Below are 23,500 nucleotides of genomic sequence, written 5' to 3' on the forward strand. Positions count from 1 at the left end.
TATACAACTGAAAATAGCCCTGACACATTCTGGTCTGTTTTGCTTCTTGCCACATCTATTTTTGCCACAACTGAAGTCAGTACCTGCATTTGCTCACAGAAATTGAGCAAATACGTATGCTTTATGTGGCAAAGAGATTTAGGATTTTTACCATTTTTCTTTCTAGTTAGACATGCCTTAGTTACAGATAGATTTTTGGGTAACACTTCAGATGATTCTAGAGTTTCCTATTAGTTTCCAATATCCCAAAGGTTTCAAAACTTGTGTTGTTTTGTTGTTGATGCTGTAGATGAAAGGCCAGAAGAACATCCAATTTTGAAACTGGAGTAAGTAAACCTATTTTCATTTATTTCTGTGAAGATACAGATTTTAGCAATCTGAATTAAATTTATAGGAATGAATACAATTGCTAGAGGAAATAACATGGAGAAGGTACCAAGAGACCAGTTTATAAACATGCTTAAATCCCAGCTAATATTTCAATATCTCTGTAAATATTTCTTCTTAGCAATAAGCCATTTAAATTACACAACAAAGCAGTCCTCCCACGGTGCTACTTAATATATGACAAGCTGACATTTAATTGAATTCAAATCAAGACTTTCTTTCTTGATGATATCCTTTTATACATTAATTTGTTTTCCTTAAGCATCTAGGAAAAAGTAAACATTTAAGATAAATTAAGTTCTGTGAGGTCTCTAGAACATGTCTGAATTAAATCCTAGTCACAGCAACATTATTACAGCGATGGTATAAACAGGTTTGTTTTTTCACTTAGGAAAATGATCCCTCCACTTTCTATCAGAAAAGAAAGAACAAAGTATGCTAATATATATTTTCTTGTCTTAAACAGCAACTACACATAAATACTTGGATCTCTGTTTTCAGTTAAGCAAATTTACCTCTGTCAGTAAATTAAAGATATTGCACAGTACACTACCAGTTCATTTACAGTTAAGGACCCTTGTCAGATAAAGTCTGTCTTTACACAAAAATCTGGCCTTGGATACACAATTCTCTCTTCCTGACAATACTTCAGGAACTTGAAAGTGACACTATATGGATGTAACTGAAGACAAAATTTAACCCCAAAGAGATAGGATGAGTTTATGTGAGTTAGCTCCTATTAAAATTAACAAATGTTGTGTGGCTAAATCCTCAGGTCAGGTTTGAAAAGTTCAATCACAGTGCAAGTACCTGATGGAAAAGGAACAATCTAACACTCCACTAAATCAGAAACAAGTCATGGTCTATGTATGTTGTTAGTATTTGGACATATAGGCCTACTGAAACCTACCTCTTCACATACCAACCATTCACTCTTTCAGCTCCACATTCCCACTGCAGCTTGCTTTCAGAGACCTATGAAAAGATAATTCCATGAAAGCAAGAGCAGATATGCTTGAACAGCATGTCATGGGAAACAGTGCAAAATGCTTTATTCATTAGATCCTGTTAGAACCCATGCCTTATTAACACATTGATGTCTCAAAAGGGTTTACAGTAACTGTTACTGAAAAATAACCCTTCCCTCCCATGAAAAGCACTAAGAATTGAGAAATGTAAATAAAAGCTTCTACTTTCTCTGAGGGGAGTATAACAGTATGTACTTAACCACCCCCCAAAGTTTCCTGAAATAGTGTAAAACGACAAAGTACTCTGCACTAACACAGCAAACCACTTTAAAGAATTTAATACTACTAGATATTTTTCAATTATATCAGCTATGGTAGTGAAAGCTGTATACCAAATTCAACAGAACTGTAGTTGTTGAAGAACCAAAGAGAAAGAGCTGAAGAAAGCATCTAAATGATTCTACAATTCTGTCTCTAACTCACACAGGTTCTGCTTGTTTCATATTAGTATATGCCGCAGGTGGGTCTGATGATCACATTTTTGGCAACTCTGCTGAGGATCACTAGAATTTACACAGCCTGGGCATACCCACTGAATAGCAATGGGTAGCGCAAAGCATAAAACTATCACTGTATTTCTTTTGTATCAACCAGAGAAGTCTGGAAGACCTATCACTCAGAATTGCATTTGGCACTGGTAGAAAACTAGAAAAAATATTTCTAGTGCTTCATTAAGAATATCCTGTATGGGATTCCTGCTGGTTTTTACAACCTATCTCCAAGACTAGGCAAATCCAAAGGCATCTCATCAACAGAACTTGTTCTCTTACTTTCCCTCCTGTTCAGTTAAAAAGCAAACATTTTCCTGAAAGCCCTTCCCAACCATATTATTAAGGTGTCTTGTTCTTGTTGGGTTTTTTGTTTGTTTTTGTTTTTATTTTTGATTTTAAAGTCTTTGTAATTCTTCTTACATTGATGTTAAAAACCACTGGGTTATGGTTTGTTGGCCCTTATTCTCAGGGATCTAAGGAGTCTTCTACAAAGAGTTTCGTGTGCCTTGCACCATTTTATTGCCAGTCATGAATGTGTATGAGTGCCACTATACACATCATTTCTATTGGTGGCACATTTTGTTTCTTCCCCCATTCTGCACACACTACAGTGACGTAGTATGAGACCCCTCTTGAGTTACGCATTTCTCCAATCTTTTCCTTTGCTTTTCTCCATATCCCAACTCCAGGCTGCATGCAGTTCCTTATTTCCTACATTTACAGTGCTTGTTTTCCTCCTCACTGTATTCTTCTTTCTCATAGAGAGAGGGTACTTTAAATGCCAACACGTTAACTCATACTGTCAGGAGGCAACTCTAAGAAATAGATAGAGAAACAGATATTGTCCTAATAGAGATCATTAACGGGCACCTTCAAACATTTATTTCATCTACAGACAAAATTCTCAAAACCATGCTTCTGCTACAGAGATGAGAAAGACTGCATTTTTTCTATTTTACTCCTTGCTGCTGTGATTTCTCTGACATGAGTAGGTTGTTATCAAATAATACCATAAGGACTTTTACATCTGATTTTGTACTTTAATTTTGGTATTAATCCCACTCCTGATTTAAGTTTCTACAGACAGAAAAACACACCACTTGAAAGTATACATGACTACACTGGAGACTACAAAATAGGTCTCTCAGCAGAGTTCCTGCTACTGGAGAGGAAATATGTGCTTCCAGTTGTCCTGCCAGCTTAGCTATATCATCTTCCTGAAAGAGCACAAACAGTTAAACCAACAGAAGCACTCTGCACTCAGTAAAGCTGCACTGACATCAAGAGTTTTGAAGGCACAGTTGCATTAAGTAGAGCATATGCTTTCTTTCCCCACAGCTTTGTCATCTTGGTAGAATATAACAATAGAGATCAGTTCTACTGGCAGTGGTAGACAAGCAGCAACACTCCCTCTGCTGTAGCTATAGCTTGTCCACACTCTTCACTAGTAGCAGCTTTTCTAGCAAAAGCAGCAGCAGAACAATTGTGTTCTACCCACTGCTAAGCCTACTGTTTTAGTTCAAACTCACAATCATCTACGACTTAAGTTCAGACACTGAAAAGACAACTTGAAATGGCTCAGGCACAACCTTTTGCCCCTTCTGTGATGCAGGTAATAATTTTCAGAAGTGAGGCAACCCAAACAATGGGGAACCATAACATCTCTAACTTGCAGCAAGATTTACTGGAGTGTGTTCTATATTTCTGGCAGCCTCAGTCAGAACAATAGATTTAGTAAACTCCAAATATTTGTACCAGGACATTCTGAAACATCTAAACATGCAGGGCTGCTGAGTCATCGCTCCGTCTTTTTGCTGACTTCTCTAACAAGTATCAAAGGATGTCTTCATATTTCACAAAGGCATCTTGAGAATTTTCAGCAATGAACTTAAAAAATACAATGCTTGTGGAAATACAATTTATGTATCAGTTAAAATAAACATTATTAATCACTACTGTGACTCCTATATATTGCATACCAATCATTATGTTTCACCTCACATACAATTTTAAAAGGTTGTTATAGGCCTCCCTATCACTATTTGGAATAAATTTCACAGTAAACATATGGAACATATATCCATGCAAATACATAAGTGTAAACAGAAATTTCAGTTCCATAAAGCTTATAGTGGAATAAAAAATTAAGATACCATAACATAATGATTTATGACAAATCTAAAAAAAGTGCATAAGCATATGCAATCATGAAAGATCTACCTCTTGGACTAGGCCAGGAACTAGCTTCCCGATTAAAGGAGAGAATTATTCATTAATAGAGGGAAGAAAAGCAATTGTTGACAGTCAACAGGGAAATCAAATTAGACCAACTCATTATTTAAGTGTTTTGATTTAAAGGCAGAGCTGTTAATGAGCTACCAAGAGCTGTAATTATCTATGTGTCCAATTTCAGCAACGAAATGAAAATCCCGCAATAGATTAGAAAGAAAAAAAAAAAGAAAACCAAAACATGCAAAAACTTTAAATATCAGAATATTGGCATTTACTCAGCTGTTGGAGGGTTGGCTTTTTTGGTTAGAAGGATTGTTTTGTTGTTTTGCTATCATTGATTTACCAGTTGTACAACAAAAGAAAAGGATTTTCAAAAGTTAAGAGGCAGTTCCCCAAATAAGAAACTAGGGTCAGCCCTGTCCAGACATATATGTCTAGCCATATATGATGGTGAGGGCAATTTTGTTCAGCTTTTTAGGGAGCTAGTGGGAAAGTTCCTTGTATAGCTCACGTGTAGATTGAATGGAATGGCAGAGAGGACCAGGGACAAATTCAAGATCACAAGGGTGCACCATGTCCCAAAACAGATATCTCATCACTAGCTCAAATGCCTTGCTGCGTGCAAGGATGAGGAGTAAAATGTCTCCCTGACGGAGATACAGTAGTGATATGCTCAAGCTCCCTGCACATCTTGTAAATTCATTGTCCCTTATTGTAAGCAACCAAAATGGTACAATCTAATTGTCAGAAAGACAGGATTTTGTGAGCTAATTGGAAATAGTGTAGCTGGAGATCTAACTATTAAAAGAGTAAATAATTGAACAAGAGCAAATAAAACAGAAGCCCAAGAGATTAAATTAACAGTTTCAAAGGTATGTCTCATCATAGCATTGGTAACAGCTAATATGCCTATGTCATTATAGCACTGTAAATTTAGATGCTTGTGACACCAGTTATTAGGTGCGAATATTACTACATTTCTTCATTCTCTGTAGCAATACTAGTGCTGTGCCTTGTTCTGTACAGCCCAGTGCATTTGAACTTAAGTCTTTCTCATCTTCAGTTTACTTTGTTACGCTCTGGTACCCATAACCTGTGTCCAGAACAGCAGCAATAATACTGATACTTGCTTTGCCTCTCTGCTGGGGAGGGGAAAAAGTTGGAAGTATTTTAGCCCCAAACAGATGGTGGTGCTAAGGCATTTTCCTCTGAGGAAAATGCCAGGGCAGAACTCCTGTGGATCTCAGAAGAGTAACAGACAAAGAGAAGGTTGTCTGAACATAGCAGCACATGAAATCACAATGAAGTTCGAGCATGCTCAGTGTTGGTTTTGCTATAACCTCCTCCAGGGAACAATGTTTGACGCAAGCAGAAGCTCTGCCCCCATAACCATTGCAAGATGAGCACTGATATGGGCAGAAAAAGAGACTCTTGCCTTCCACAGCAATATTATGAAATCCCTCAAATGCCTTGTCAAAAAGGTTTAATAGCATTGCAGTACAGGTGATACTGTAATAATTTACTTTTTGTTAGCAGTAACTCAAAAGGCTCAAAGGATCTGAACTCTCACCTGAGGGAACCATATCCCAAAGCTAACAGACTAATATACCATTAAATCTTTTGGCCTTTTCTCCAGTGAACCTTTTTCCTTAGGGATGAACTGCTTGATACAGCCATTCAAAAGTATATTCTGTAAGATTAGGGAGGAAGAAAGAATTTCACACAAAAAGTTTGCTTAAAGTAACTAGAACTACATTGCCCATAAACCAAATTAAGTTAGACAGAATGCTTGTAGATCATTTACAGAGCTGTAGTGACATTTCAGCAGAGATATACACACAACTTCTTTTACTACTCTTTTGGAGCAAGAGGAAGACAGATGAAGGCAAAAGAACAGACTCGAACACTCTCCACAACTAGTCAGCCTGATTGTTAAATCTCAGCATATTAGGAAAGACTGTTGAACAGCTGAGTTGCTCTCAAGGAAAATAACTTATAAAGCATTTTCTCATTATGAGCCTGTCCGCTCATTGGTCTTGAAGTTAAATCATCTGGCTGGGATGATTTTTTTTTCCCTGAAGTTGAAAGAAATTTTCCTTATGCACTTTGGTTATGAAATAGTCATTTATTACCGGGCCATTGTCTGTCTGTCACAATTATTATCAAATCCTCATCTGAGACGTACAATTGTATTGTGGTTTAGTGCAAGAGCACGTTACCCATGCTGAAGAAAATGGCTTTCCTCTCCCTGAAGTTATTAGGCTTATGATAATAAAATAGTATAAAACACATTATTACGGTAGTGAAAATGTTTTGTCATCAAGGAATAAACATTGTGTTATATTTATGAAAATGAACATTTTCTCTCAGTTCTTTCTAATTGGGTAAGCAATTTTTCTTATGGCTTCTAACATAAAAAATGCAGAGTCTTTTATTGGATTCTATATTCAAGCAAAATTCATAGGAAAGTAAAATACTCATATCCTTATCCTGCTGAAAAACTAGGAGGTCTGTTACTGAGTTTAATACAATCATCAGAGTCTAAAAATTAATATAAAAAGCAAGTGTGGGATTCTTATGCTTGCTCTGAACTCTTTATGGCAGGTGAAAGGGTGATGTTTAGCAAAAGACCTAAAAGACAGTAAAGTACATGCACTGCCAAAAAGAACTCATAAGCATCCTCCTGCAAATTCTACACATATCCAAAAGACAGTTCCTAATATGGGATATTTCTTAGTCTTCCCTTATGGTGCAGTCCTGCTCCCTTGGAATTACTTCTGTTTCCTGCAAATTCTTTGCGCGCTCTAGATCTTGCAGTGCTGTTGGGAATGTCTCACTATAGACTCCCACTGGACATAGGAGTGGATAGTCCCATGAGTAGTATTGGAGTCTCCCCAGTCCCTAAAACAGATTTTGCTTGCTAATGGGAAGGATTACAGAAAGCAAAGCTTTTCTTAAGTTAAAAATTCCGGACAGGTCTTTTCAGAAAACTTCACACTAGTTCACATTGGATTTTTCATCAGCAAATTTAACATTGACACGAACGTGATAAATAGAGCCGGTCAGACTGGAAAAAATACTGTTTCACTGAAGCTGAAACATTCTGACACATCAGTTTTGATAAAGTTTTTGTCAGAAGGAAGCAGAAAAGAAAAGATTAATCATTGAATTCTTAAGCGCGGGTGCAATAACCTGGTTTGAGGAGTCCTATAGAGATCTAGCATTGTGTTCCCTTTATGACTGATTAACAGTCACTGAAATGAGAACGTGTGCACAATAGGAAATGAACTACTGCATCAAAATCCTCTATACATTATTGTGAGTAGAAAACTATGCCCCAGGAAGTCTCCTTTGACAAAGGCTTTCTTCATACTTCTTTTTTTTTTTTTAGCATTATTGTTTTTTATTAACTTTGTATGAAACCTGACACATTGGCCTTCCATCCCATCTGAAGTCCCGAAACACTTATATGTGTGAACAGTTAATAATAGCACTTCACCCATAAGCTCAGTTTAGTTCTCAGTTATTTGTGAAACTATGGTAAACATCTCTAGCACACCAGCTGAGCAACTGAACCACTGGCTGGCTTCATCCATTTTCCTCAAGGTTCAAAAGGGTGCAATTTCTTCTGAAAATCAGAAATTGCCAACGCCGTTTGCAAACCACAGCCTTTTTAAAAAAAAATAATTACATATATATGTCTGTATATATATATCTATCTTTCAGCATAAAAATCACCAAAAAGAAGTGAGAACTTAAAGCTCATGCTGTTTCTTAAAAGGTGTTACTAGAATTGTGACTCACACCATCTTCTTTGAGCTGACTAAAAATCAGGCATCTTGTCATTGCTCTAGACTTCTCTATTGTCAATGAAAGAATTTTGTTACATACAAAAATTGATTTTATCCATTCTAAGACAATGATGATACACCCACTCTTTTTTATTCACCATACTTATCTCTGTTCCTGTTACCTGTATTGGAAACCTAAACAATTAAGGTAAACTAGATAATGAACTTTTATACACCTGAAAATCAGTAAGAGGAGCTCTATTGTCTCATTCAGATTGTATTGCCTAACTTTAAAGGAAATTTTCTTCATGGGATGTTAATCTAATTTCTAGTTGTGTATCACTACCTTGCTCACTGGAAATGTATCTACATGAACACAGCAGCTCAAATCATGACTGCTTCTGAATCAAAGTTTCTGATAATTCCTATTTACTACGCTTTGCTTCACTCTAGGGATAGCTTTAAGCCAAAAAGTGTTTGAGGAGTGCTTTTAATGCCACTTAATGGAACCAGTCTAGAACTCATTTGAAGCTTGAAAAAATAAAATCAAAGAAAGCATTTGAAATGTGTATAACATGCATGTCAGATTTTTCACTCTCTACTAGGCAGCTACAAAGTGGACATCAGTTTCTCAGCATCAAGATTTGTGCTACAAATCTACTTCTGCTTGTCCAAACTGTTTTCTACTGTAGTCATAATCAGAGACTTGCAGGACACAAAAGTTCCTCTCATTTCCAGATCATGTTTGTGCCCTGCTTCCTTGTACTTATACAGAAGAAATCTTAGCATATGTTAAAAGGATGTTATAATGTGGTCTGGGCTTGTCACAGAGTATGTGAAGTATCCCCTGATCAACGAAAAACTCAGCTGATGTTGTAGCACACATCTACTATTCAGTTTGGATACAGACATAGTCATTTGCGGGCTCACTTTTTCACACCATCACTTCTGCAAATAAGTGATATAAAACATACAGTACAAAACAATGTGTTTGACTTACAGAAGCAAAAATAGATGGATTCATATGAAGTACTCAGTTGATATGAAAAGGGATTTCCATGGAGTTGTTCGCAGAAAACCAAATGCATGCAAATCGTGAACCTCACTTCAATGTACGGTCATGCCCATAGCATTTATTTCCCACTTGCCTCGTTCTAGAACACAGTGTAGCATTTTCAGTTTCTGGTACACTTTGATGCTCTTGCTCACAGAGGATCTAATTCAGTGAGATGATGAGCACCGCCTGACAGAGCAGTCACAGCAACTACTGATTCCTCTAAGAAGAGCTGTGGCTCAGCTACTTGTCAGAGAAAGCTCACACACTGTACAGCCCAGGTGCACACTGCCAAGTTTCAACAGGAGTGGCAGAGACTTGCTGTGTAACTTTCTAATGTCCCCGCTTGCCTCACACCGAGAGGAAACTGCATACAAAGTTAACTCAGGCTAAACACGAGTATTAGAAGTGATATTGCTAAGTTACCTTCCAAAACTAGTCATGTCTCTAAGTCTAGCCTCAGGCCATGGCACCAAAAATTAGTATTTCTTGCATTATAGCTTCTAATCTATATACTTTTGCCAATAACCATTATTTCAATCATAATGAAGGTCCTCCCATTTTTAAATTGGAGTGGGAAAACAAGGCAGCTTCTCTGCACTTTACTGAATACGATGAGGAGAATTTGAACTTTTAAAATCTGAACTGTTAAAAAAATGTTTATGTTTAAAACATGTACAAATTGCCCCTTTTCCCATCAATCAAACACAACACAGTAGACTTTGTGTGTGAATGATACAATGAAATTATTAAGCAGCTCTGATTCACTTTTTTAATCAAGGAAAAAAATAAGTAAACCAGAACTGCTTTGAGGTATTCTACCTCATCTGTTATATTACAGGTTAAACGTTTATTACATTTACAAATGATTTACTGCAGAATTTTTCCCTAAGGTGTTTGCAAATTTGATGTCACTATGAAAGATTAATGTGTGTTTAAGCAAACTGGAGTAGCCTAATTTAATTACTTAGGACAATTCTTAAATAATGCTTTACTGACTGCTCAGCAATTAGATGCATTGCCTTAAGAAAGATAAACTAACATGTGGCTTTGTGGATCTCATTTGACAAGACAACATTTATTTTCATTCCCTTGTCATTTGCTTTTAAAAGCTTCAGGTGTACAGCACAGTTAGTTTGAGCAAGATTTGGGGGGGGGGGGGAGTGAGGGGTGAAACACAGGTGTATATCTGATGTGAGGAATTACTGAAATGAGAGCACAGAATATTGAGACTCTGTGGGGGCTGGCAGAAATGGTAGTTAATTGATTTGCACGTGGCCAGACACTGAAATCCCATCAGGGCACTGGGACTGTAAGCATCAGGAGCTCCCTGGGTGGGTGATGGCAGGGCCCATCAGCCAGGTCACATCCCACCGCCCCAGCCAGGAGCAGGTGGCCAGAGGCATCAGCCCCCCGGCATCGGGCACCTCCCTGGAGATGGAGATGGGGATGGGTCAAGTCCAAGCACGTAGGACAGTCCAGCTTGGGGGGCCTGTGGCTGGGCAGGTCAGGGCTGTGGAGAGCTGGAGACTGGCCCTGCTGTGGCGTTGCTGGGTCAGAGGCTGATGGCCCCGGGGGGGCGACATGAGGTGCTGGGCCCTGGGCATGGTGAGGGGGGGGCTGCATGCACTCGGCAGTGACAGTCAGGGCTGGTGGTACCCTCAAGACCAAGACACAGAATTCATAGACAAACTTTAATAATATGGTGAAAAGCCTACTGATCTTATTATGATGACAGCTAAAACTAGTCATCAATATCTTTCAACTTAGTTCTAATATGGAAGAAAATTGTAGCTGTGTCCGTAAGCACTTTGTATAAACACCAAAACCACTGGTACTGTTTTGTTATTCTGCCAAACCAAGGCTCCTGTGGTACACAAACTCAGTTCCCGATGCTGACTATATTCCTTTTGAATTGTCCCAGCTATTGTGGCTGCAGGGACTGAGCTAAATATATTCCAGTAGTATTGTCTTGGGCAATCACCCTCTGCTTACTTGCTTGCTTACTAACTTATAGAAAAATCCTTGGATACTGTGGCCAGCTATATATGTGGGCAGCCTATACATTGCGCCTGCCTCGTTTGCTACATAAGACCATCTTCATTACTCCTGTAAGCATTTCAGATGCAAAAAGTGAATTTTTTCTCATCTAACTTCCCACACGTACAATGTAGATGTAAGTGGTCAGCCTAGCTGCCCCTTTATAGACAGCAGAAAGATGTGTTGAGAGGATTCATTAAACTATTCTGATCATTAAACGGTCTGGTTTTGGCAAAAATGTGCACCATAAAAAAGACTAAATAAAAATTTCATTAAAATAACATTTTTCCACTGCAGATGACATTTTGCTGCATTTTGCTTAAGATGCTGAATTACTGCTTTATCGCCTACTCAAAAAGCACAAATTGTTGGATATATTCATCCATCAATGACTGTACATTAATACAATGCTGTTACTAGTTTTCTCTGTATGCATAGTTTCAACATACTTTCCAATAAAAAACAAAATCAAGCTCAATTTAGTATTTCCACTAGATTTTTTTTGCCACATCTATTTATTCATATCTGGAAATTTTACTACTTTTATGTTCAAACATTTTTCAAGTGCTATGTAGAGAACTTTCTATTCCATCTGAACCCAATTACTGATTTCAGTTGCACATTATTGATTTCAGTTGCAATTATTGATTTCACTTGTATTATTGATTTCAGTTGCACAAAACCTTGCCTATTGTTTATTCAGAAGGTACTTTTTTCTTCAACAGGACATTATATGCAATCCAGAGAAGGTGCAGCATTCTGTTTTGATTTAATGAAAAGTTGAGCAGTTTGTCAAATCCATATAGTGCAGGCAACCTAAAGCCCTAACAGTATTAAAATACGAAGAATACCAAAGTGACCACGAATGGAATCATTTCCCAAGGCATCTGATATATCTGTCAGGCAAAAAAAAGGTTAAGAGGATCACACGGTGATGTTAGCCGATTATTACTATCTTCTGGGACACAAAAACAACTGGAGAACAGTTACATTACAGTATTAACTGTTTTGATCTTTTTTAAAAAAAATGCATACGGTTAAATCATCTAATTCACATGCACGTGAAAATCTGATCTGTGCATTCAGATTTCTTTACTGGTTCCTTCTCCATTTCTATACCTAATTTATTGAATTCCTCTATTATGAAAATTTTAATATACTCAGTGTATCAAAGCTCAGTCTCATCAGCAACTCTTTCAAGTATTCACCACCTAGAAAGATACAGCTGTACTCCACTGTTCTGACATATGCCAAAAAGTCCAGGTGAGCAAGAGAAGTAGTGATGAATTGTTGACAGAAGATATCAAGTGAAACATGCGGGGAGGTCGTTTAATTTGCAAGAACTCACAATATACCCAATTTTATCTATGTATTTTCAAGATACTCATCAGAACTCCCTTCTTTGGCAAACCCTTCTACTTCAGCCAAATTGTAGAGAGAGTGCTGTGAGAAGAAAAGAAGCACTATCAGTACTTCTGGCAGATATATCTTCCTTCAGCTTTCGATCTACTAATTCAAGGGGAATATACCAATGTACTTCCAGAGCAGTGCTGACTGCTGTAACTCCTAAAGCAAAACTAATATTCTGTGTCACTTTGTAAAGGTAAGGAAGGAGGGATTACCAAAACTACAGGAAAAATGCTTTGTGGTATGAATACAAAAATGACGTTAACTTAGGGCTGGGCAATTTAAAAAATAAAAACAAAATCTGGAGGATTTCCTTTGAAAATTTTATCCGGACTTTTTTGGTCTAGAAATACTGATGAAATAGTAGAAGATCCAATACCTCCTGTAAGCTTTCCAATGTATTTCTCTAAAAAATCTATCTTTTATCTCTGCCTTCTCTAGTAAAAAGAAAAGACAAAAATTTCTCTGTTTGATTTTCTTCCTCAACAGAAGCGTGGGGTTCATAATAAAAGGGCAATGGATAATTCTCACTGTTCCACAAGCATTTACAGGAATATTAACACTGAAGATGCATGCTTACACCATGAATCAGCAATTTCTTTAAAAACGCTATGGAGCTGCTTTTCATTCAAACAGTAGATATTTTGGTGTATTAACAGCTCCAGCCTGGGTCACTGTTTTATGCTGACAGTTCTTGTTTTCAGTTAGGATCAGTGAGACAAGCTCAGTCCCAAAGAGCTAAGAGTCAGAACAGTCGTATCTAATAAAAATACAGGAACTGGGTACCTGGAGCAGCAGTGCACCCCTCATCGATGCTGCAAGACTCAGTTTAGAGGGCAACGATGGTAAGTGCAGAGAAGAAACAGAAGACTGACTTGAGATTAACCAGCATTTTTTTGGCAAGGGACAGATGAGCGAGAAATACCTTGCAACTTTTGATGATTCAAAATTGTCAGAGTGATGAAACAGATGTCAGTCAGTCCTAAAAAATGTGGAAATTTTGTAGAGTGTTTTAGCACACTATGTTAGTTGCAGGGAACAAAAGGATATTCAAAGGGACTGAAGTTTTGTCAGAGCTGTACTTGCTATGTGGTTCTGAGTTGCTGGGTAGTTGGCACAAATTCTTAGGAAAATACATTGGAGATCTTGACTTTGGCAGAAAATCATATCTATTTATTCTGCTTCAAGAGGTTAAGAAACAGATTATGATATGGTTCAGAAACAGCCACTAATGGGGGTTGGAGTGATGTAGACTAGAACACAGAGTTTGTACCCATATGCTCCCGTACCCCAAGGGTGTATGAAAAACACTTCAAAAATTAACCGGTCTATACATTGTTTTTTAAGGATGCGTATTTCTCGGCAGTCTTCCTGTCCTAAAATAAATGCTATTTCGCATTAGTGTGCTGAGAATAAAAATGCAGGTGCTGCACAGTACTCAACATTGTTAATATTAAACGTAGTGGTTTGAAAGAAAACTGCAGACCATGATTGTATGGAACGGGAAGATGAGTTAGCTTGAGTTCTGAGCAGGTTATTTCCAAACCATGAAACACTTCTACCCTAAGAACAAAGAATAATACTTGCTCTCTATCACCACCTTTAGTGGTCCACTTGCCCAGAAGCGTATTTCATCAGTGCAGTATTCTGTCAGGAGTTTGAAATAATCTGTAAACTTGGCTCTGCTATTTAAGTTTCTAATTAATAGTCAGGCTTGACTGTGGGAAGTATGCACTTAATTGGAAAGTCTGATTGGAGCTTGTGATACTTTATTCAGAAAAATGCTTTATTTAGAAAAAAATCCTGCCTCCACCTTGCGAGAGCTTTACAAAAGTCATTTTTGGTTACATAGCACTTGAATGTCAGGAAATCTAATATTGGGTTTTACTGCCTAATTTTTTGTAGTATCTTCCCTCCACCTCTTTGTCTTTGTTCTTGTTGTTAACAAGGTTTAAGTTGGCTATATCTAGCAATACCTTGAGGTAGGAGCAGGCCACATTCTTTATCAGGAAAGTTTATAGAAGTAGTTTTCCAAGTATATGTTGTAAAAAGTACGAACAAAAAATGTTACTACATTTTGGAGGAATACATTCTTAGTGAGCACTTTACGTAAAGAGAAATACTTGTATCGTGATAACTGTAACCATTACTGGCCCAGACAGAAACAGGTATGCGCAAAGCTAACACCACTTACCGTAAGACTCCGCATCTTCAGCATAAGTTTTATTATGTAGTATCTCGATCCAGCTGATTTTCAAACTCACTGGAGATTAAAAATTCCCTGTTTATATTTATATTCAGGAGGCTACGGAGGGGACAGGCTCAAAAAGAAGACCTGTACCTGTCGTCATCCATTCCAGAGGCCCGCAGACCTGCGGGGCTCAGCTGATCCGTAGGTCCCGGATCGAAGAAAATGTCTGTTTTAAACAGCCAGTGGAAGTCAGTATCTAGTAAATGCCTCTGTGAAACCTTGCGGCTGAGATCTAATCCAATCTATGAATTGAATAGAGAACAGAAAATAGATTTGAAACCGTGTCGGGTGCGGGTGCCCCGGTGCCGGCGGCGGGTGCTGCGGGGCGGCCCCTGTGTTGCCGGGCCGGGGCTGCCCCGTGCCGGACACAGCCGGTTCCAGCCGGCTCCAACGGCCCCAGCGCAGGGCACAGCTGAGCCCCTCAGCCACGGGCGGGCGCCGCGGGGAAAGCCTGGCTCAGAAAGGGCAAAACGCTGCCCGGCAGCCAGGGCTGAGGGAAACCGGGTGAGAAACAGCCCTGCGAGCCCCGAGGGGAGAGCGGGAGGAGGGGAGGAGGGGCTCCGGGCGCCCCCGCGGCGATGCCCCCGCGGCCCCGGCAGAGACCCCGCTGGGGCGGGGGTTTCCCTGCAGCCCCTGGGAAGGGCCCGGCCTGGAGCAGGGGAACGTGTGAGGGGGCAGGGCGGCAGAGAGGAGCTGCCGTGGGCTGACCGCAGACCGACCACAGACCCACGTTCTCCTGTGCTGCTTGGGAGAGAGGAGGTAGAGGAGTCAGGGATCAAGGAATGAAGTTGAGCCGTGGAAAAGGGGGACTAGGGGGAAGGTGTTTTAGTTTCTGTCTTTGTTTCTCACCATCCAGCTCAATTTTAAGTGGTAATAACTTGATGTTTCCCCAAGCCATGTTTGTTTTGTCGGTAATGGTAGCAGATAAGTGATCTCCCTGTCTTTATCTCAATCCATGACCTTTTCATCTTAGTTTCTCTCTCTGTCCTTCGAGGCGGGGTAGTGAGAGTGGCTGGTAGGGTGTGTGGCAGGTGGCCAAGGCCAACCTACCACAGAAACTAAATCAAAATAGCCAAATTGAAATCAAATGACAGTATTTCCTTAACCTCTTTACTAGGTTCAAAATCTCGTGTGTAAAATCTAGCCAATAGCATGCTTTCTATTAAAAGAGGCTTTATCCTTGTGTTCTGTAAAACTCTGGACTATCCTCTCTCTAGCATTAAGCGCTATTTCAGATTGGATTCACAAATGCTTAGCATCAGTTTTGTGGGTAGTGATAACTATAACCAAGTAATCCAGTATTGACTCATAAGCATCGGACTTGCCAGTATTTGATGGAAATCTTCAAATTCTGCACTAGTAATCACAATATGTCAGGTGTGAGAGAGGAAACAGCTAAAACCTTTCTTTCAAAAGGCATAACAAAGCAGGAGCCTGACATGCTGTGCTGGAAGTACATTAAACCCTTTAGTGCACATTTAAAGAAATTTTTTGAACAGAATTATAGTTACTTTTATCTATTGTACAAGCATTAACAATTGTATTTCTACTATGCATTGGGTGGCACTACCAGGAGCAGTGCAAAGTGGCTTTTATCTCAGCAGTTTCTTAAATTATCTCGTGTAATTTCTATGGTCTGGTTTGTTCTGCTGATTCAAAGCAGCATCAGGCACCCAGGCTTTACACAGGTCCAACAGAAGGTTCTAAGAGAAGGCTCAGTATTGTTAGCAGCTGCAGTGAAGCCCACGCAGCAGTTCATTAATTTAAGTTGAGGTATAGCCTGGGGTTTCACAGGCATGCTTTGTTAGTTTAATGAACTGGGGTAAATATCTTAAATATCCTGGTGGGGCTTGGTATTCTCTTATTTCAGGTTTGCACATATTTCTGAGGTAGTCTGATAGGCTGAAGCCAATGCAAACAGTCAAACTTCTAGGGACAAGCCCTTACTTTCAAAAAAATCCCTCTGATTAAGTCCAGTAAAAGCATCTCATTACAAATGGTGTACCTGGTGAAGATGGTCCTGGTGTGGTGTAATTCTGTTTTGCACGTTAAAGTGCCATTTATGTGAGTGCTTTCAAAAGGTGATTGTTAGATCACTAATAGGTGGTGATTTCTCCTGGAGAGCTCTCAATTTGCTGTTATGTTCTCTGAAGTGAATTTTTACATGTCTCTCGTGTTATCTACAACCAGTGACTTTGCATCCTATTAGTTCTCCTGATATGCTTCTGACATGTTCCTTGTGCAGGTGATACACTGAGGAGCAGCCTTGCAAAATTCTAGTGAGGAGCAGTGTAGTGAAAGTATTTACCTGTGGTTACTTGCTGCAGTCCGATTGGCAAGTATCTTGAGCAAGTGTCTAATACATTGCATGAATTTAGAGCTAAGGCTGTCCTAGTAATGCAGTCCTGGAGTATCGATGCTGTACTATTTCAAAATTACTGTTCTATTTTTTTTTCTTCTGGGCTAGCATGCAGTTTGACTGATGTTTCTCTTTTCTACTCTATTGAGGAAACTCTTTTCACTGGTCATCTTTATCAGTCAATTCACTAAACTGACTCATATTCCACATATCAAGCATCATAGTTAACGGCAGTGTTCATACTCATGGCATGATTTTCTGCTGATAGCTTGCTTTTACAATGTGTTGACAGGTTTTCTGTGTCTTCAGGAACATCTGGATATCTCTTTTTTACCTCATGAGCTGTAAAACGTTATGTCACCAACTGAGATTAATTTATTATTTTCCCCCCAAAGTTTAAACAGTCAAAGGATTTCAGACTCACTGTTAGTTTCAGGTAGAAATTTAGATTTGTCATTGTCCCTACACTTAACGTAGTGTTTCCTCTGTCTGTCAGAACAGGTGGCCCTTCTACTTTTCCCATCTCACTAAGGTAGTGTTGCTTCAATGCCATGAGTAGGACTTGTTTATTCACACTAAAGCACCAATTTCTGTATGAAAGTTCTTCTGGGATCAAATCTATCGGTTAGTGGTCTGTTTGTTACTTACATAGCGAAAATGAGAGCTGTGTTGTTAAACTCATCCCTTAAAGCATTTTTGAGGTTCTGGCACTGTAAGTCTTTTTCTCTGAAGGAGGAGAAGGTACAGCACATATGTCTAACTTCTAAATCATTGCTTTTAGTAGTTGTTGTTTTACCCTATCATTAAATTGTTTTCTGATATTGCTTTTCTTTGAGTCTTTCAGATGTGATCTGTTTAAATTCCTGTACTGTAAAAGCAGTTTCTTAATATCAGCAGTAACTGATTACCCTTCATCATTTGCCTCAGTGGGTTTCAGGTTTCTCTCTTTTTTTTTTTCTTTTTTTTATTTCGTGAACAGATTATTCCCCAGAAAAAAATATACCTCAAATGCCTTGAACAGCAAAACTGTACTTTTCCCTTCTGCTTAAATAAGCTTGCCACTTATATCCTCATCTTTTGTCACTGTGTATATTAGAAAATGAGTGGCTTTGTAGGCTGCCGGTCATTTATCTAGCTCAGGTCCTGCAAAGTTTCAGCCCCATTAGCTGCTTCTGCCTATTCAAGGTTTCTCAGATTTGCACATTGATTTCAAAGTGCATGAAGTCATCTTTCCTTTTTCAAATTCTGACCCCATAGTTTGAGTGCACTTAGGCTGCTAAAAGAACTGAATATCCTGTTATTAATGATTTTAAAACACATTCTCAGCAGCTCAACTGCAAGAGCAAGGAGAATTCTTGAGTCACTTTTTTTTTTTTATCTTGAAAAAGAAGGGGCCATAATAAAACAGTCAAAAAAGGTGAGGTAGGTGCTGTAGAGTTTTACAGACAAAACAGCATACCTATATAAGACACATGATGTATTTAATATTTTGCTAATCAGCTTGGGCCAATTCTTCAACTGATACTGGTCACCATTACACTGCTGAAGTCCATTTACAATGTCAACAAACATCAGCTGCAATTCTAGACCCTTTATAAGGTAATATAGGTGGGGTTTTTTTGGCTAAAAAAGACCTTTTTAAATACTATTTTTGACTATTTTAAAGACTATTTTTGATTTAAACAATATTATATGGCCAAATCTTCTGAAACTCTAATGGCTCTAATTCGGTTATTACTTTCTTTGTTACCACATATAAACACATTTGTATTTAAAGTTCACATTAGTTTGGACTATAAAAACAAGAATAATAGAACATTCTCACAAAACGTAGTGTGGATTAAGTCTTTTGCTCAATCAGAAGAAATTCTGAAAAATAGCCACAATTTTTTTTTTTTTCTACAGGATATATTAATTAGAATATTCACAATTTCTTATTGAGTTGGGTATTACTTTGTCTATTCCAGTGTAATACAGAATTATTTTACATAGTTTTATTTATTATTTCCTTATTTCAATCAAATAATGAAACGCTAAAATACACATAAGGAAATATCCAATATACACATTTTTTATGGTATTAAAAGTCCCACATATATCATCTGCTCTAAGAGTTTCAGTCATATACAAAGGAAACCAAGTTAGAATTTTAGGGTTAGAATTTGTTTACGGTCAACTCCCTCTTATTCCATCTGTATCTACAATGAAGGGATACTGATATCTTTTCCAGGAGGAGGCATTCCAGGGCAAATCCTCCCTGACATCCTTTACTGTTATAGAGGGAAGACTCAGACCTACTTTAAATACAATACATTCTATGCATTGTTTTTACATGACTATGCATTCTAACTAGGTCCCGGGGAGATATTTGGTCCTTGAGGCATGTCAATAGAGGCTGTAGGCTAAAAGTGAACACAATTAAGTATCATTATAATGGTTGTTTTTTTAATGAGGTCACTATTTCATTTCACTGCTTTTGTTATTTTATTTCAGATTTTGTATTTCTCTATTGAATTGTTCTGTAAATAAAACCATATATTATACAGAACCCTTTGAATTGCAGCTAGACTTGAATCTAACCACTAGATAGAAACCCAATTCTTTCTTCTTTTCTCTCAGTTCCTGTATTCCTCTGCTTCCTCGCATCAAAGGAGTGCCTCTAGTTTGGATGTGGTCAAAGTCTAATAAGAATCAGACACAGGAGAAATCCAGGATGGCAACCTACGATTAGTCTACGTACTTAGTAGTGCCTGACTGCAAGTTGTCTTTCTGGACATCTTTACTCTTTCCCCAAAACTACTAACATGAAAAGTTCTTCAGAGTGTTCAGTTTAGCTTTTGATTACTCAATGTATCAGATGTTCTTCCTCCCCAGAAACAGCCTGTTATCCCTTTCACTTTATCTCACTCACAGCACACTAAAAAACCCCTCAGGTAAAGCCTCAAACTAGTTTTCTGAACAGCACCGAGTTCTAATATAGCTCTTACCTGGCCAGCACTCTTTTTTCAGCCAGTCATTCTTTGACTGACAAGCTCCTAAATTTCCTTTCTAAGCATCCAGGAACAGCTAACTGAGGGACTCTCCTCCTGGCTCCTTCTCTGCACCTAAACTAAAGATCTGATTCTTCATGCTGAATAGTTCCTCATACTTTGCACTGTCCATTATCTTTTGATTGACTCGCAGCTCTGCCAGCCACTCTCTCCATTCATTTTTTCAGAACTGAACTTCAGCTCGTATCAAACTCTTCTTCATTAATGACTGTCATTGTCTCACCGCAGATAGCCTCTCAAAGCTCTTGACTTCTCAGACTAGATCACATGTACATGTCTCAAATGAATTTCATACACATTTGAGATCTTGCCAAGAGGATACGGCACATTTCTGTGGCCATGAGCCATTATTTCAAATGCAAACAGTCATTTGCTTTACTATAGCCTTTAATTAGTATGCAATTAACCTGGATCTGTCATCACTACATAGCTATTATTATTAATTATTCTATGCTAGCCAGGGCAGCTGGGGTTCTCTTATGTTTCCTCAAATAGCACTAACAGTATATTTCTGAGTACTTCAAAAAGCCAGACTGTGCCCAGATTGTTAATGTTCTGTGACCTTTGGGGAAGCCTAATTAGAATAGTTGGAGAATTTCAACTGGAAAGAAAGAGGGTAGCAATTTATAATTAAGCATAAACATTTGGCTCCTGGAAGAATTTAAAGGAAATTACAGACTTCCTTGGCAGTTTACCGTGCATTTAAAGAAAATGTTCCGTACGTTGAAGAGAAACCTGTCAGAAAATTAATATGTAATGAAGAAAATGGGAATCACAACCGTGAAGAGGCGTCCTAACATCAGATTCTGTGTTGTACCAGTGATCACCCGTTCTTTGCCCCTTTTCACATTAAGTACTTTGGTTTCAGAGGCAAAGTGTTCAGAAGCAAGAGGGAACCAAAAATGCTTTCGTTCCCTCTAGAATCTATATCTTGTCTGCAGGAAGGAGGAGTTAGGAAAGTTGTTGTATGGCTCCTTATTTAAATGATCTCAGTAAGATCTAAGCAGGATATAATTACACAGAATACCAAATCTTTATCTAGATCCAAATGTAGACCTTTAGTCTGAAATTATCATTATGGAAAGTGCAAACACTATCTCTACTTCCCTAGATATGTTTAATAGGAAATAATGACTCATTGCCTATTCAGAATAATTTCCTTACACAGTATGTAATTACACAACCGGAAAATAGGAGAAATATGGAACTGAGAGACAAGAGAGTCAGGGGTGCAGGGGAAGGTTCTAGTGCTGTCCCTATCATTCTTATCCACAGGGAAGGATCCATAGCTCAGACCTTTGGCTTTGAGTTTAAGACCTTCTAGTCAGAAAAAGCAGGTTGAGACTGTGAGAATATGGCAACACTGTGAACGCAGCAGTGTGCAGTGATACCTTGACATAACTTTATCTGTTAGCTCCTGAGCTGAAAGCATTACAGCCATATTAGGCTCACGCCGTACTCACACTTGCTTTTCAGTCCTTCTCAGAGGCAGGTGCAATTAACCCAGCTTTAACCTCGTTCCTTAGAGTCCTACCTCCGCACGGCACCGCATTGTGGATTTGTGCCCACTCTCCGGTAGCCACCTCATCTATCCCTGACATAGCACTGCCTGAGTGAGGACACATGCTTAGCTGCCATTAGGTACCATTTCCTGCACACCATTCATTTTTTCGCTCATTGGTCATGTCAGTTAACAGTCTGCAGAGGTCCCATCATTAGTATTGTTTCTTTTCTTTTGTGTAGTCTGCAGCATAGGGCTAAGAAAAATGAAAGAAGAAAATCAGTGCAAGTTCAGCAAGGTAACAGTGTCTCCCTTCCCCATGCTTCGAAGCACATGTTCATCCAGGCTCTTTTCCTAGATTAAGAGAGTAAGTGAAAAAAGCAGGTTTTCCAAGTGAAATAGGACTGGACTGGTTTTAGACCAAACATCTCAGTGCATCAATGTATAATGATACTCAAGTTTTAATGAAACAAAAACCATGAGAAGCAGTGACTAAGCTTCAAAACAACTATTACCACCATAGCAGCATTGATGCCATGCAGATGGGATACGTATCTAACCTCTTAATTACACCTAGAAGCAATTGTTTAGACATTCACGTGTTTTATTAAAAAATTCCAGGGACTGTATTAGCTTGTTGTATTATTATTTTTAGCTTGAAGATGTAGACTTCTTTTTTTTTTTTAATAAATAGCAGGAAATGAAGCAAGAGTCAGAAAATACACTAGGGTAATGTTCTGTACTGAAGTTGGGTGTTCCTGGAAAGCAGTCTCAATTCATACAACTCTGTTGGCTGAGGAGACGGGTAGCTTAAGATGAGCCTCTGTACTCCACACAGTGCTGTGAGCATGTGTTCCATTTTACCATTTTTATCAACATAAGGACATAGGAAAGGGAGAGAAGTAATAACATACAATTCATGCAGTGCCATCTTATACTATCAGAACTGCGTGCTAAGTAAATGCAAGTTAAAGCCGTAAGATATCTTCATTTGAAAGCTCAGAAAACCAGGTATTTTGCATGGAAGAAATGTGCAAAAGACCTGACACATCATGATAACCTGGATACATCACGGTCTCTTCTTTGTTCACATTGTTGTATTGGCCTGTTTTCTAAGGAATTGTTACCGGTGGCTGATACTTTTTTTTTTTTTTTCCTGCATAAGTATGCTATAAGAAACATTTTTTTATTTTTTTTTTCCTGAGCCCCTTCTTTTAATTTGTCTTAATATTTAATTAAAGCTTTCATTCAAATCATGGAAAAAGAATGAGGAAGGGGCTCAAGAATGTGCTTTTAAAGAGTCAGTCTTTTAGTGTGGATCTGTGGTAAAAAAAAAATATTTAAAGGTTTCCACTAAAGTGTATTTTTTACTTCCAGAAATATCTTTCTCCCAGAATCTGTATAGCTTTTTCCAATTATATTCCAAGGTCATGTTCAGCCTTCGAGATCTGATTTCACATTTTTATGGACGTGTTTCTGATAGCAAATCCCTGACGAAAAGCACTGGCATTGCATGTCAGTGTTGAAATTAGAGGATGGTGCGTTATTTTGCTCTTGTGGTTTCTGATAAACCTATCAACAAAGCATTTATCTCCATCTAAACTTCTAGAGCATTGTAGTCTCCTCAGAGACAGAATCATAGCCCAGGAGATTCACTTTTTGCAGAAAAAGATAATAAATAACAAACACAAAACAGTAATTCAGCTTTGGCTTTGTGTGATCTTAGGAAGAAGCCTTTCAAATCTGTTTACCTGCTAAGTCACTGCTTTTGCTTCTCTGAAAGGGAATTTCCTTTCTGATTTGTCTGATGGCCTAATGTCCATTAATGACTCAATGGTCAGAAACCACATCATTGTCCTTTCATAAAAAAATCTGAAAAGAGTGTGGGAGAGGAGACATCCAGAAAAAA

This window comes from Rissa tridactyla, chromosome 2 (genome assembly GCF_028500815.1).
Source record: "Rissa tridactyla isolate bRisTri1 chromosome 2, bRisTri1.patW.cur.20221130, whole genome shotgun sequence".
Classification (NCBI taxonomy): domain Eukaryota; kingdom Metazoa; phylum Chordata; class Aves; order Charadriiformes; family Laridae; genus Rissa; species Rissa tridactyla.